The sequence below is a fragment of the Cavia porcellus genome, unplaced genomic scaffold (genome assembly GCF_034190915.1).
Source record: "Cavia porcellus strain 051 isolate PalLab524CR breed Dunkin Hartley unplaced genomic scaffold, mCavPor4.1 scaffold_11, whole genome shotgun sequence".
NCBI classification, from domain to species: Eukaryota; Metazoa; Chordata; class Mammalia; order Rodentia; family Caviidae; genus Cavia; species Cavia porcellus.
In genome coordinates, this window is record NW_026947494.1 from 41,348,116 (window position 1) to 41,364,739 (window position 16,624).

Genomic DNA, 16,624 nt, shown 5'->3' on the forward strand with positions numbered 1-16,624 from the left:
CATAGGCTAGGTACTTTATAAACAAGGGAAACTTATTGCTCACACCTCTGAAGGCTGGAAAGTTCAAACTCAAGGTGTCATCAAGTTTGGTGTCTAGTGAGGGCTGCTTAGTCCAAGATACCTGTTTCTTTCAGTATCCTCCAGAAAGCATGAAAGCTGAATCCTCATACCTAAGACAAAAGGACAAGAGAACACCATGAAGCCTTTTCATAGGAACATCTAATCCCATTCATGAGGGCAGAACCCTAATGACTTGGCCCTTTAAAGTCTTTTAAAGGCCACACCACCACAACACTTACCACTGTTTGTATTAATCAGCTTTTTGACCCTGATCCAAAGTTCCTCACACAGCTTAAAAGAGAAAAGGTTTATTTTGGATTACAGTTTCAGAGGTTTCAGTCCATCATTGGCTGGCTGTAATGTGGAAACTTCATAATGGAAAGGCATACAGGAGAAAAGCCATCAAGTCTCAGCAGCCAAGAACCATAGAGAGTGAAAAGAAACAAAAAGAGCGAGGTTCTGGGGACAGGATACACCCTTCACAGGCCCATTACCAGTTACCTACTTCCTGCAACTAGATGACACCACTTAACAGTCCATTAGCAATGTACTCACCACATGCCACGGATGAGGTTTGGGCTTCCTCCAGATCTAGGCCCCTCTGTAAGTGCTACCTCTGAACATTGCTGCACTGGAAATCAAGGCTTCTATGCTTGAACCTTTAGGGCACACTCCTTATTTAAATCGTAACTTTATTACATCAGGGGATTAAATTTCAATATGAATCCCATAGGGAACGCAAACATTCAAACCATAGTACTATGGAAAAATAAACACAAAAATATTATGAAGCATCAGAGAGCATCATCTCTGAGCCATCTGTAGTCTTCTGGAAACCTCTTAGCACATCCTAGGACCAGGACTTTGTGCCCAGACTCATAAATGTTGACCAGATATTCTGTTAGCCCACTTGTGGCTGCTACGGTTTCCAGCTCTGGGTAGTTCAGTCTGTAAGCAGCTGCTTCGAGAAGCACTCAACAGAAAAATCACTGGAAAGGAACATAAATCAAAACCCAAAAGTACAATTTCCATCTTTGACATAGCTAAATAAAGGAGAAGGTGAGGTGGGAATGTATGGAAATAATCTTGGTTCTGCCTGAGCTCTTTATAATGTACTTAATTTCATGTAAAAAAATGAATTAATGTGTAGGTACAGTTCATTCTCTTATCTTCTCTTAATGTCATCATTTTAAGATACATAAAATCAAAAATCATAGACTTATTTAACATTTCCTTATTATTCTCATGTTTATTTCACAAATGATTGATACAGTTGCTTGGCTATTTTTGCTCTCCTCATTATAATAATTTTTCATCAAATAAATGTTCATCATTTTCTATTCTCTGAAAGGCACTAGTGTAGTTTGTGCTCTTGTGCTCTGACCTCTGAAATATTTCACAATCCAACTAGTGAATGCTGTTCCCTCATTTCCAAACCTAAAATCTAGCAAGTATCTGCTAGAATAGTCTGTGACCTATAAGAAAGGATGCTATTATAAAGCTTATTAGAGGATAGTACCCTTTTCTTTAAAGCCACTAGACATTGAACTTCTTGTTCTAGAGAAAATAAATAATATTTCCTCCAATATTTCTGTATAATTCATAATGTAAGTTATATTAACTCAGGAAACATTTCATTGGCCATATTTAATGTATTCCTAGTATGTGCCAAATACTCTTCTGCAGACAGAGATACAGAATGAAGAAAGTTGTCATAAATTAATGGTAAAGATAGACATGTAAACAAACATATTAAAATTTTTTATTAGCTAAAACAATAGAACTATTAATAAATCCACATGATTTTGGAGAAGGGAGTTCTTAATTATCCCGGAAAACAAGAAGATCCCCACAAGGTCAAATATTTCTAATTACAGGTTTTCGCATCACTATGATGTTATCCTGGATAATATTGGTAACAGAAGCAAGTCTCAATTTATTCAATGTTTGTTTTATTAGTTTATCTCCTCCAATGATACCACTAATGTTAAAATTTTATTGGGGCTTGAAGTAGATAAGATGTCCAGTGGCAGCTGGAGGGGGGACATGTCCTATCTCAGCATTCTCTTGCTTTCTCTTTGTTTCTCCTCCCTTCTCTTCCCAATGACCAGGGGCAATTTGCTTCAGTAACCACCTTTGCTGTCTTCCAGTGTTATGCTGGTTATCAAATTCCCATTCTCCACTGCAACATGAGTGCAGTCAAGGAATGTGGTCCCCCTGCCCAATTCCACTACTTCAGATGATACTCTTGCCTTTTTGAAGAAGCAGGTACTCTGGAATGGCTAAAATCAGGAAGAGAGGGAACTGGGCTCCTTAACTGCATACCCAACAGTCCTAACAAGCTTTCAACCCTATCTCTCACTAAAACAGCATTCCCCAAGTACTCCTTGGGTATTAGTCTAGGAGGAATCCTTTCTGTGTACTAACCTGCCTGTGTTGCACACAGGCCCTGTTGAAATAAAAACTCATTTTAATGTTCCTGTAAACCTGATAGTAATGTATTCAAAAAGTCCTACAGATCTGTTAGAGATTTTTTAACTTCAGCAGTGTGGACAGAGCAGCTTTTCAAAAGAAAAAGCAATAAAAATGCAGAGCTGTTAATAAAAATGAAGAGCTCTGTAGAGCCCTGCACAAGCTGACATCAGATGGTATTTACACTTGCGGTGTTAACTGTTCACATCTAGCAACATATGGTAACATCAGAATTGTAACACACGTTACAATTTGTCAATTTACAATTTTCATGTTACTTGAGCAAAAGAACTGTAGGCTGATTGGCAATGGCTGTTACTATCTGTCATTAAATTCTCAACACTCAGAATAGTATACAGGAAAGGTTTGCAATATTTCCTGAATTCATCAATATATATAGAAAAGTCATTCCTAAGGAAATAAATTTGCTTGAGCTAGAGGCTGTGAAATATTAAAGGTTTTCCAGAATAAGACAACAAGAGTAGTACACAGTGATAAAAGACTAGAGGCAGCATATGCAAAGATGTACACATTTGTGCTTGGTACCGCAATGTAAAATCTCAGATGGGAATTGGAGGAGGGCAGGACAGGGATCAAAAGTAGAACAAGTATGCTGAACATAAGCTATGCCATGCTAAGCGATTACAGCTTTTATCTCACAGTTATGTGATGGCAAGGGAGAAATATGTTCAGATTTTCATTTATCTTAAAAGAACTGCCTTTTATACTCACTATATGCTGTATACCATAGAGAACAGTTGGATGTCTTCCATGATTTGGCAAGAGCAGTTTCCTTGATGCTGTGGAAGGAGACACTTGATAATGAGTAGAACCCTTAATTGGTGCTAAGGACCAGGAGATTTGAAATTGGGCTGTTTTCAAGAGACTTCCCAAAACCTCCTTTCCAGTACATAAGTATGATGGTAAATATAAAATATACCCCATATCTTGGCTCACATATAAAATATTTATCTGTGTGGCTGAGAAACAAGACAGAAACCAAGTGGTACGTGAAAATGCAGTTTTCTGGGTTTTGCAGTTATGGCTAAGCATTTCACAACGGTGGACCAGATGTCAGTAAAAGAAATCCTTTCATAGTCAAGGAGGACTTAAGTTTGGCTTACTGTATGGAGCCATAGATTTAGTAAGTGTCTTTCACGCACAGAAAGAAACAAGGGAAATATATATTCTACTGACTTACTGACTAGAATTAATGGTATAGCGAAATTACAGTTCTAAGAAGGCATTGGGAAAAACGTTTCAGTCTTTAAAACTCAGTGAGGCTGCCTTCAGTCTTCAGATTGAATTCTTTTTATTCTAAACCATTCCAAAAGGGTAGAAATTTCAAATTATGATTGTTAAAACTAGTCCTTTCCCCCCTTATTTCCATTTCCCCTAAAAAAGAAGGATTAAAACATATTATGTATAGGTACAAGTTCCCTATGATGAATCTAATCTTTATATTTGGCAAGTATGCATTAATAAATGTTGAAATCTTAAACTCTACAGAACCAACTCTGAATTCTATAGACTAAGAGGAATATGCAAAGTCAGGTGTGTGTGTGTGTGTGTGGGCACACACGTGTGTGTATGTACTTGTCTGTCTGTGTGCCTGTCTCTATGTCTGTAAGGGGAGACAAAGAGAAAAGGAGATAAATCATACACACAAAATAAACCATTGTGCAAAATGTAGCAAGCAAATATGATGCTAAAATGTACAATCAATGTAATCAATAATCAGCTGACATTTATTTTACAAAACAGCGTAACAAAGAAGTAAAAATACTGAGTATATTGAAGAAATAACTAAGGACATAACTTTCATTCCAGTAGAATATAAAAGTTATTGAATAAAAATAAACACAAAAATAAGATCAGGAATGATAAATAGGTAGACAGACAGAGTATACAGATATGCACATGCACATGCTAACTAGAAACTCTGGAATATTTTGAAGCTGCCATTTTAAAATGCTAAGAATGGAATAATTTCTCAACAAAAGACCCCAGACATGAACTAATGAGTTTAAACAAAGTATTCTAACATGAGGAAATAGATTCCAATATTAAAAAATAAAACAGTTCTTAAAGAACAAAAGGAACTGTGGAGACATACCATTGAATACATCAAATACATTGTTCTTATTTTGCACTGGAAGCTGATTATTTCATCATTCATATTCAAGAGTCTACTGAATATAAAATAATTATTGCCACATCAATAGCTGCTATTTAGTTACTTTGCCTTTCAAGAAATTTACAGGAAGATTTAATTAAGAAGTCTTGACAAAGCAATATATTTCTGAGAAGTTGTATCTTTCAACAAATGGCAACATAAGGTCAAATGTCAATGATTTTATCCTCAAATGACCTGTAATAACCACCCAGAAATGTACTCTCTGGAATTCACAATTGTGAAATGGAATTCACAATTAAAGGAAAAAGCTAATACTAACGTGCTAGAATAGAATGAAAAAAATCACAAAAATTTAAGTACAAATAAATTCAAAGACAGGGATAAAGATAACTAAAATTTTTAAGATCTTATTATGCATTAGAAAAAATTTTCTTGTATCATTGATGTGAGAACTCACAATGGCACAATGAAGGAGGTTCATTCAATAGGTTTGAGTTTTCATATTCAAAAACAACAGCAAGGTTCCCCCATTGAAAGGAGTTATCAGAAGAGGTCATAAAGATACAGAACAGTAAATACTTTCACTACCCTAGTGGTCAGACATATTAATGGGCTGTAATATCAATCAATATGTAGCTATGAATGCACAATTCAGGGTTGAGAATTGTTACTATGTTCCTTGTCCAATTTTTCCATAGGCACCATTTCCCTATTATGATGAGTTAGGTAAATTTTGTCTTTGTTTTTACATCTTTGTTATATTCTAAATGTTATTTATACAGGGTTTGTCATGGTTTATGTCTAGATGTCCCTCCAAAGCCTCATGCAGTCCTGAGGGCAAGATTCTAGAGTTTGTGATTGATTCATGGGCCAATGCTAGAATTAGGGATGTGAGTACTATTCTATCCACCTAGGGTGGATAGAATATGTGGGAGACAACTCCAGTGACTCCCTTTGAATTCAAAACAATTATTGTAACTTTGATTATTTGGAGACTCATTTCCTCATACTGATATGTAAAAAGCTGGCTAGGATATTTCCTTCTCTCTTCAATTGGCTCTAAGCATTGCAAAAAATGCTAGCCAAGTGCTAATATGTAATCTCTATCCAATAGACAGTCCTGTTTCCTCAAATAGTGTTCTGTGTACAATACAAATATGTATAGAATATGAGCATGCAAGATGTTAGAGCAAATAGCTCCGGGAATATCAGCTGGGTACCAGCCTCAAGATAAGAAGCTAAGACTCCCCAGGACACAGAGTTTGCATATCAGAAACCAAAGCAATATCCCCCCCAAAACAATTCCAATACCTTAATTGAATTATGTAAATTGATCCTTCTGTATATCTTTATCTCTGCAATTTACAGAGATGTCAATCTTGCACCTAGCTATCCAGCTCAAGTTACTCATGTAATTCCCACCATTCTCACTTTCACTCATTCATGAGACCACACCACCTCCCACCCTTCTCCACAAGATAATAAATTCTGGAGAGGCCTAGGATCAAGAAGTTGCCCACTTGTTCTCACAAGGATTGAATTTAGGACCTCTTGGTTGCCCTGAACTTAGAATATGTCTTGGTGTTTTTACTCTCACAGTGGTTTGCATTGGTGGTGGCAGATTGGAATTAACTTGCTGGGATTCCAAAGATGTCTCAATGGAATTACAAATATAACCTTTTGGATTGTGAGGAAAACTAGAAAGAGGACTACAATAGGTGGATGGCTTAACTCATTATTCAGGTTTACAATAGAGTACATGCAATATAAGAGATGGAAAGAGTATTCTCTCACTCTCCTCCATTTTGCTCTTGTTGCTTGTACTGTTTCTTGCTGCCATGAACTGTTGCCATGAGCCACACTGCCATGAACCCAGCAGATTAGGGATAGAAACCTCTATAAACTGTAAGCTAAATAAAACTTTCCTTCCTTCACATTGAGCATCAGGTATTTTGTCTCAGCAATGAGAGAAAAATAACCAAGACAGAATTTGGTACCAGAGGAGTGGGGTCATTGCTGTGACTGAACCTAACCATGTAGTTCAAAAGACTTTGGTAATGACTTGTGGAAGAAGTTTGGAAAGGTTTGGATATGTCTCCTGAAAGAGTAATGCTGGAATTCCTTAGGCTGGTCTGCACTGGAGATTCTGGTTAGAGCTCAGGAGACCAGAAGGCTGTTAGAAATCCTACCAGTACAGACCAGGCTTGGGAGGTTTCTGCTGAGAAGAAAGATTGTGTTGGGTGCTGTACTGCAGATGATATGTGTTATGGGTTGGCAGAAAGTTTGTCTGCAGTTTGCTCATGTCTAGAAACTGCCTAAGACTAAGATTAAGGGTGGTAGACTAACTAAACTGTCAGGAAAATTTTCAAAGCAGTTGAAAGTTGAGGTGGTGACATAGCTATTGTTGGGAACTTTTAGCTAGATCAATGTTGGGAATCAAGAGCATAGAACCCAGCAGAATGATTTAAATGCTGTGAGTTTGGCCAGAAAGAAAGTTTTGGACTGCAAAGATGGAGCTGGGGAGATCTCCATTATTGACAAGGAACAGAAGAATAAAAAAAATATGGGCATCATAAGAAGCAGCAAGTCTCCAACCTTTCTAACTTCAAAACTACAAAAGTGAAAAACTTTGCTTTAAGGAGAAACCTGCAGAGCACCATGTTCCAGAATGGTGGCAGCAGCCACATCAGGTTCCAAATGGCAGCAGCATAGAGAATTTGTTACTTGTAATTGGATTCAGAGTGCCCAGTGATTCAGGCACTTGACCGTTACATCCAAGAGAGAAGAAAGCCTGGCTTTTGCTCCAGTTGGCAGCAGGCCATCATGTGTCACTGGTTTTAGGTGCAGGAAGAAGGCAATAGTTCTAAGGTTTAAAAAGCTCCCACATAGATTTTAGAAGAAGGCCTGGCAACCCAGGGAGTGTGTCCCTGAGAATACAATGTGTGAAGCTGTGAGGGTGAAGCAAAAGGTGCAGTGGAGACACCAGAAGTTTTGAGAAGCCATCAATGTGGATCATCTGAGGAAACCTGCGAAGAGTGAACAAAGTGGGCCCAAAAGACAAGTCATGGGAGCCACCATGGCTCCCAAAAGTGTCATATAGGCAGAGCCATGCAAGTCCTTTGGAGCTCACAATTTACTATAGATATTACTTTAGACAGTCCACATGGAGTTACGGGACTTAATATTTGCCCTGATGGATGCTAGACTTGCTTTAGTCTCAATCTTTTGTATCCCTCATTTGTGCCTTTTGGAATGGTAATGTTTATTTCATAACATTGCATGTTGGATGTGTTTAACTTTGTTTTCATTTGTACAGGAACTTACAGCTAAGAATTTGCCTTAAATCTCAGAGAAAACTTGAGGTTGGACTTTGCAGCAATGCTGAAGTGATTAGAACTTTGGCAACTCTTTGAGACAGACTAAATACCTTTTGCATAAAAGGATTTGCATGAGTCTCTGGGGAGTCAAAGGTGGAATGTGATGGTGTATATCTAGATGTTCTCTCAAGGCATCATGCAGTCATGGGAGCAGATTTCTAGACTTTGTGATAGATTTGTGGTTGAATCCTGGAATTAGGGTTATGAATGCTGCACCCACCCTGGGGTGGGTAGTATATATCAATAAAAGGGACAAAAAGAGTCTTTTTTTCACTCTCCTCCTTTCTTGCTGTTTGCTTTTGTGTTTTCCACTGCCATGAACTGTTGTTCCTATGTCAAGCCACTTTGTTTTGGAACCAGCTGAGTATGGACTGAAACCTCCAAAAACTGTGAGATAAATAAACCTTCCCTTCCTTGCCTTGGGGTATCAGATACTGTCTCTCAGCAACAAGAGAAACCAGGACAGGACTTACATATAAATTTAGCCAAAAGAGAAGTGTGCTGTATTAAAAAGAAACCTGGTATTGCAGTCAGTGCTGTGGTTATGCTTGCAGGCATCATTCTATGGAACTACAAAATGGATATTTGAATATTTAAAATGAAGTGTACTTACACACATAGATATAACTTTTTAAAAGTGCTTGCATAATAATTCACACAGTACAATAACATCTACTCCTATTTGCTTATGCATTTGATCTGATATTCTTGGCTACATGCTGTCTAGCATTAAAACTGAGTGCTATAATTTGGACACCTCCAGATGGTTTACCAACTTCTGTGCTGGCGTAGACCTATCAATGCTGATCACAGTATTTATGGTCATGAGATACACTGTGCTGGTAATTACTGTCTAAATAGGCTACTTACCAAGAATCTGAATGTTTTGGATACTATCCTAAAGTCCATTAGTATCATGTTAGCTTGTAGCATTGCTTGTTCCCTGCATTATCTCAAAAGGCACAATTGGTATAGGCATTTTAAGCATTTATGCCTCTTGAAATCTTAACAGTATGTATGGACCATATTTTACAATTTGTATAAACAAAATAATTTACAATTAAGCAATTTTACTGTAAAGTAATCAACACTGCCCTTTAAAAAAACTTTAATGTGCTGAGCCTTATGAATGAAAAAACATATCTTGCAGATTCACTCTAAATTGACAGATCTAAACTTTGAAAGCAAGATAAAATATTTGAAAATTTGCAATTATCTACTCATGATTGCAAACTTTCCTTTGGGAGGAAAATATCAGTACTAAACCTCATTTGAAAATCTCCCACAGATTTCGCAGCACCAAAAATTGTCTTCAAATCAAAATCTAGAATAACAAGCATCAATACATCAAAAGAAGGTTCATTTCCTTTCAAATACATACAACTTTTTTGTACTTTTTTGGCAAAGGTTTTTGAAAAATTCCAAAACTTATATTAAGCTCAAAACATACACCATGGGATTATGGAGAAAAGTTTGTGACATGTACAATTGCTCCTCATTCCTATAAGATATATATTAAGAAACAAAGGTAAGCACTGAAAGCATTTAGAGGCCTAGAGTATGGTCATTATTATGAAAAAGTCCTCAAATATTTTCAAATAAATTAGAAAATACAAGTAATTTTGGGAAAACTAGCTTATGAGAATGGTAGAGTTACTTTAATTCTTTATTTCTCTCTTCTATAATCAATTACCATGCTCTCCAAAAAAGACCAAACACAATGATGTAGAGTGCTCGCCATCCTGCATTATCCAGCACAGGAATGATTGATAACATATGGCTATTGAGCAGTTGAAATGTATCTGAAATTAAGAAGCAGATTTTTATTTCATTTAATTTAAATTATTTTAAATTGAAACGAAATAGCTATATGTGATTAAGGCTTTTGTACTCGACTGCAGTTCTGCAGAGTATGAATAAATTCTGAACTTTCTTAGGTACCTTCAGCTTAACTGTTTATATCTCACAGAACCAACTCCTACCATTATCCAGGCACTGGGTATTGGCAAACTTATCCTACATAAGGTTCTTTCCAAATAACCAGCAGGGAGGACAAAAGTAATAAGCATAAGAATACGCATTAAATCCAGAAAAGTAGAGTGCACTAGTTCCTAGTAGGTAAAGCAGCTTAATGGGGAGATGGGCATTCATATATGAGTAGCACAGAACAAAAAGGAATTTGGGGTCCTATAAAAGTGGTGGACTCAGCTGAGTGTGGTGGCTCACGCCTGTAATCCCAGTACTCAGGAGGCTGAGGTAGGAGGATCATTGCAAGTTCAAGACCAGCCTCAGCTACAAAGTGAGCTCAAGGCCAGCCTGAACTGCATAGAGAGACCCTGTCTCAAAAAGACCAAAAAAAAGTGGTGGACTCCTAAGAGCCATTAGCAAGACACTAGGTTTTAGGTAACTTTGTTAGTTAGCTTTCCTATTGCTGAACAACATACCAGACTCCCACAATTTAAAGGAGAAAAAGTTTATTTGGAGAAAGGTTTTAGACAATGCAGTCCAGAGTCAGCTGACTCCAAGGCAGGAATATCATGGTAGAAGGATGTGGCAGAGAAAAGCTATTTAGTTCATGGCAGCTGGGAAGCAAAGTAAAGGAACTACCCCTGAGGGGAAGGGACCAGAGACCATATACATAATGCCAAAGGTCACTCTTCCCTTACCCCCTACCAAACATATCAATAAGAGTGTTTTACTAATTCCCTAGCCAAATAAGTTGACAATTAAATTTAATTAGCACATTCCACCCCTTGTCAACTTGATGCACAAACAAATCTTCTTAAGCCATACTTTTTCTCCAAAGAAACACAAAAGTAACTTAATAATTCTGCCCATCAGCTACATTATGTATAGCCAAGAATGCAATAATCTCTTCCACAAAGCCTCGACAATTTCAGATTTTTCAAAAAGTCAATTTCAGTCTGCTCTGAGACCAAAAGAAAATCCTTACCTGTGAATCTCTGAATAAAAACCCATAATTCCAGTGTACAATGGCAAATGGTAAAAATCTCCATTCCAAAATAGGAAAGGGAGTAAAATGAATTGCAACAAAGTAAGATGGAAGCCTAGTGTTTTGGTCACTTCCTTCTTGCTGAGACATAATACCAGTAATCTGAAATGTAAGGTTTATTTTAACTCAGTTGCAACCCAGAGTTATCTAGTTCCCAGGCAGAAACAGCACATCAGAGGATCATAGAAAAGGAAAACCTGCTTATATCATGGTGGCCAGGAAAGAGAAGAAAAATGGAGGATCCAAGGTGAGAGAATTATCCTTCCAGGTTAAAGCTTCAGTCAGTGACTTAACTTTTCCAAACGTGGCCAAAATCTTAATATCATATTTAGCTATAGGGGCCCATGATCCAATCCTCTTTCAAAAGTTCTGCCTCTGCATATATGTAATTTTGAGGGTCATTCTTGATCTAACCATAGCTCCTAGTAAGGTACACATTAAATCATTTTAGCTCACTGTTTGGCACCCATGGTACACAGTAGTGGCCAGAAGGCTGATGAGGGCCCATTTGCTGGTTTTCCTTCACATGGCCCATCTCTTAGCCTGGTTCCATTCACTGCCTGCTCCTTTACTCAGCAGGCTTTCTATACTGTTGGTGTCTCCGATTGTAACGTATGGCTTCATTACCACAGTTTCATACAGTCTCTTCTCCAAAGTCTCTCGCCTGGCCTCTCAGGTCTTCCTTTGAAATCTTGGTGGAAACCTCCATAATGCTACTTTTGCATTCTTAATGCCTATAAAAACACCACTTGGAGGAAGGTATGGTTAAAAAAAAAAGTAACAAATACAAATTGGATGATCTCCAGTTTTCAAATACTGTAAAGTTATGTGTTTTTTAACTACTGGAAGATTTTATATCACTAAACCCTCATTCTTAAACATTAAAATTCAGCTGAATCCAGTAGCAGCGGTACTTCGCTTTAATAAATTCATCAAATTTCCTGTCCACCCCAATTTTCTTTGTCCTTTTAACAGCAAATGCTAATTTCTGATTAGTACGTAATTTGATTTGTGTTAGATTATATTAATTATACCATATAACTATCAAAATTGGAGCAAAAAACTAAACAAAGATAATGAATTTAAAGCAAGATTAGAAAATAACATTTATCTTGTGAAAATAACATTTCTATATGCCTTACTGTGCGTATGATGTGTATGTGTATAGAAATAGGTGGATCTTTTTCATTCATGAGTCCATGGCTTTATTTGACTTTATGATTGCTGTCTTATCGCCATCACTACTAACTTACCTTATCAATAGTTACTGAAATCCATTGGTTTCCTGTTAGATTTTTCTTTTGCAGAACAGTTACCAAAACACCTAACCCCTGAAATAGGTTCATGTCTTTCTTAAGGTCTCTGAGTCTTTGTTGCTCACCTACTACCCATGCAATACCCTCTATAGGACCCATAGATTCAATGTCCCACAAAATAGTCTTAAATGGTTTCTCACAGAGGAGTCACTTGTGATGACAATGCTCAGTATTTGATCTAAGGGCACTGCAGCTTAAAAGTGAGTAAGGAGATGGTCTGCCTTTTCTCTAAGGCAAGATTTGTTCCCTTCTGAATCTTTGGTGTGTTAATATTTTATGTTTTATTCATTAAATATCAAGGTTAATTTTATGAAATTCTCCAAGCAAAGTAAGAATAAAAGACAATCAGAAAGAAGCACAGAAAAGCATAAAATCAGACCATGTTGCACATAAAGAAATTAATAATGGATTAATGCTTATTAAAGTTGCCTTTGTGCCCAAAGAATTATTCTCATTCATATATTTGCTGAAGTCAGATTGATATAATAAGTAAAAAAGAGTAACTTTGTTTGTATCATTTTTTTCGCATCTTAGAGAAATTTCCATCCTCAGCAACTTATACCTGGGTCTACTCTGCATCTTTTTCAAAAATAATCATATACTAAAAATTCACAAGTATAAATCTAAAATTAGTAAAATCAATCCCAATAAAAGGGCAAAACATGCAAAGTTGTTTTGTTAATTGTTTAAAAGTGAATTTTTAAAAGTTTACCCATTCTACTAAGTGACTACTTTAATCAAATAAAGAGATTACAGTGTCTGCCTTTAAAAAAAAAACTCAAGAATTTTTTCCAGTACCTTTCCCAATTCTAAATTAGATTAACATGATTAAAGATGGCTTTCAGATTTATCTTGGAAACTTTTCTAGGTATTTGGCACCAGAGTTGAATTTTTCATTTATCATAAGATAGATATACATTTTTAAAATTCAACAATTACCAACCTACATACACCTGATTTCTGATTATTTGGAAATATCTTAAGGTTTATTTGCCATTGATTTCTGCCAAAGTTAAAGGGTGTTTCATATTTTTTGTGAAAGTAGACCTTAATTTATACCAAAATAACTGAAAATCTGGATAATCTATGAATCTATTCAACCTGTACTACATCAAAAAAAGCAAGCAACTGCCTTTTTTCTACATGTCTGGTTTGCATCTGAATATTTTAACTCCTTCCGGAAAGCAGAGTTATCTTTATCTAGCTTGTATTTTCCTTAATTCTAAGGTTAGTCAATGGCCTCATTTTCCTACTTTAGCAAAAAACAAATATTATGATTTCTGAGAAATTATTTCTGACAGTTTCCAAATTATAAAAAGTCCTTAATATCAACAGATTTTTTTTTAATTTTATTTAAGGAGAAAAAAGAAAAAAAAAACAGAAAAAGGGTATAAGTTATACAGAATTTCAGAAAAAATAAACAGTAAGAAATCACTAATTACATATTGTCATCTTAGAAATATCAACAGATATTTTTAGTTCTTTCAACATACTTTCAGCTTCCAACTGACAGCAAAAACTTGGCAGTTTGTTCACACTCTGCCTGAAATTCCTGGATTAATAGTAAAATCAAAAGAAAATATGTGCAGTATTGACAACTTTGTTGTTGTTGTTAAATAATAATGTAAACCCAGCTTGAAAAACTTGCTGAAAAATTTGTCTAAAGAATTTGAACAGTAAACACACTAACATTCTATGGCCTATAAAGTGTTGAAAGTTTCTTTGGTCTCTCATCACAGTGTTACAGCTGAAGGAAGTAAAATCAATTTTTCAAGATTTAAGTAAACTTCTGAGTTCTCTTGCTGGTGGCATATTCTTATTTCACTTTCCTGATATTAAAATATTGCTAGAATTCTCAGACTATTTGCACTGGGAGTCAAGAGGACAGAATGGATTTGCGTAAGAATTTTTTTTGTTTGTTTGTAAATTTTAACTCCTCTTATTTTCCATAAGTGTTAGTGGATTTGTTTTCTTTTGATATAGGAGAATGAAACTCTCCACCTACTGTATGTCCAGTATGAGCTCATGTTCTCTAAAATCGAAGAATGAGTTTTAGGAACAATGGAGGTTAAGAGCAGAATATATTTACTGAGAGAAAGAAAGCTTCTGTCTGAGATAGTAGGGATCCAAGGAGGTTGCCAAAGACTGTCCTTTCAGGTACTTTTATAGAGCAAAACCATGAGGTGAGAAAGGTCCAAAATGTCACAAGGTGGGCTTAAGGTGGAACAGAACTATGGTTAACCAATAAGATTAATTGTTCAGGTAAAATGATTAAATTGAGGACAAATGGGGAAGTGAGTCACGTAGCATGAGCAGTGACTCTTTCCATAGAAGGTTGGGATAGTGACTTCTGGCTTTCTCAAGGTGATGGAGACATGTTTAGAATATCAGTGCTTAGGATTTGTTTGATCTCTTGTCTTGAGGCCTGGCCCATAGCAGCAGGTATCTATATCTCCCAAAGTTGCAAGGTATCTGGGTTTTTGCACTGGCTCTTTTGAGGACTTATCCTTGTCTGACTGCCTATAATATTTCTACCTAACCCAGTTGCCTGTAACAATTCCCCCTCTGAAGAAATAACCTGAACTGCCATGAGGGAGTAATGGGTCATGACCCATGTAGCTTCTTCGTAGTTGTTGATGGTAGTTAGCAATACCCTGCAGGTTTTATCTAATGGCTCTCAATCAATACCAGGCATTTTTATCTTGGGTAGACATACAGCTATGTCTGGAGAAATCAAAAGCAAAGAAATAACTAAGTCTGCATGAGCCAAAAAAATAGAATTATTATGATAATTATGAGTACAGTTAACAAAGATTTTTACCAAGAGGACTTGGAATTAATTCTTATAAGGATAAAGTCCAGGGAATTTTAGAATCTGACATGTCATTGATTTGTCATCTACTGTTTTGAATAGTTATTGAGATATTAGCAAAAGGATATGGGATGAACACACATTTAGTTTATAATTGCACAAGTACCTCCTGTGTTATTGCAGAGTGCCTAAAGTCATCTGAGTTTGGAAGATGGCTTATTTTATTAATTTTATTTTTTTATTTAGGAAAGAGAGACCAGTTGTGATGTCATTTAAGGCCTACTGAGTATAGTTAGTTAAGGCCTCAACTTGTGTCTTATAACCTTTTCTCTGGACAAGATCTGGTGGATCCCAGTAAAAAGAATCTGAAAAGAATCTAGCACATTTGTTATTGGTTTTATCTGTATGTCTTGGGGTTTGGTACCTTCTAGGCAACAACAAAGTTTATTCAAAGCATATATAATGAAAGTATATGTACAAAGGCATGCCAGAGATTTAGCTCAGCAGCATAAGTACCTGCCTGGCAAGCACATGGTCATGAATTCAATCCCTGGTACAAAAAGAAAAAATATTCCAAATAGGGCTGACAGTTAAGGTTAGAAAACTCTAAGTTATAGCAATTACAATCCATTGATGCTTAGGTCCTTTTATTGATGGAGTCTGAGATTTTGTCAAAAACCACTCTAGCTTTAGTTACAATTTTCTCTAAATTTGATGCCTTGTGAGAACCAGATTAATATATCATTTAGACAAATACAAAAACTCTTAAGCTTTTATGTATGAACAACAATATGTTGTATTTATAAAAACTAGTCTTAGCATCATTTTGATTATTTGGCAACTTGGATATAGAGATATATATCAGCATTTAGTCAGGACAAAATCGCTCCAGGATTGGAGTTGGGTTTTTAGACATAACCAAAAGGAATGAGTGAGAATTATCCCAGTTACAGTTTAAGCAACCTGTATTTGGGTGACTGTATTGTGGTACAGTGCCTGGAAGGAAGACCTTGGTTGAAAAGGACAAAGAGACATGTGCCAATGACCAGCAGTAGGCTGGTTTTTACCTCTTATCACAATTACTTAGGGCTCCTCCACAGAGATGACAGTTAGAGATGACAGTCTGGCCAGAATAGGGAAACGAGTGCCCCAAGGCACTTCAGTCCTGGTGGACCAGCTGATAGGATGGGTCTGAACTCTGGGGGTTTAGCTTCAGAGGGCATTCTGACCTCCAGTGGTCAGCTGTGCAATAGGGTATGGTTTGGGGGGCATCTTAAGGCCATCCCCTTTTAAAGTGGCCTGGCTTGTGACAGCAATAGTAGGTTACTGTAGACTTTGAGCTCTTCTTGGAGCCCCAAGGATCAGATTTAAGGTCTGTGTTTCTCTTAATGCTGTTTTTTCTCAGTCTCTTTGTTTTCTTTCTTTGGTCTCTTCCTC

At 36.5% G+C, this 16,624-nt stretch overlaps 1 long non-coding RNA gene across 3 annotated transcripts in view; it reads right to left on the minus strand.

The window, feature by feature from the left end:
- LOC106027803 (uncharacterized) overlaps positions 1 to 16,624 on the minus strand; it is a 90,501-nt gene that overhangs the window by 25,557 nt on the left and 48,320 nt on the right. For 2 of the 3 annotated variants that reach the window (XR_010050468.1, XR_010050467.1), the window contains exons 1-2: positions 300 to 1,223; positions 46 to 170 (exon numbers count right to left, since the gene is read on the minus strand). This is a non-coding gene — a long non-coding RNA (uncharacterized LOC106027803). Of the gene's footprint in view, positions 1 to 45; positions 171 to 299; positions 1,224 to 16,624 lie in introns of those variants that run through there. The other variant, XR_001201393.3, reaches the window with a different exon arrangement.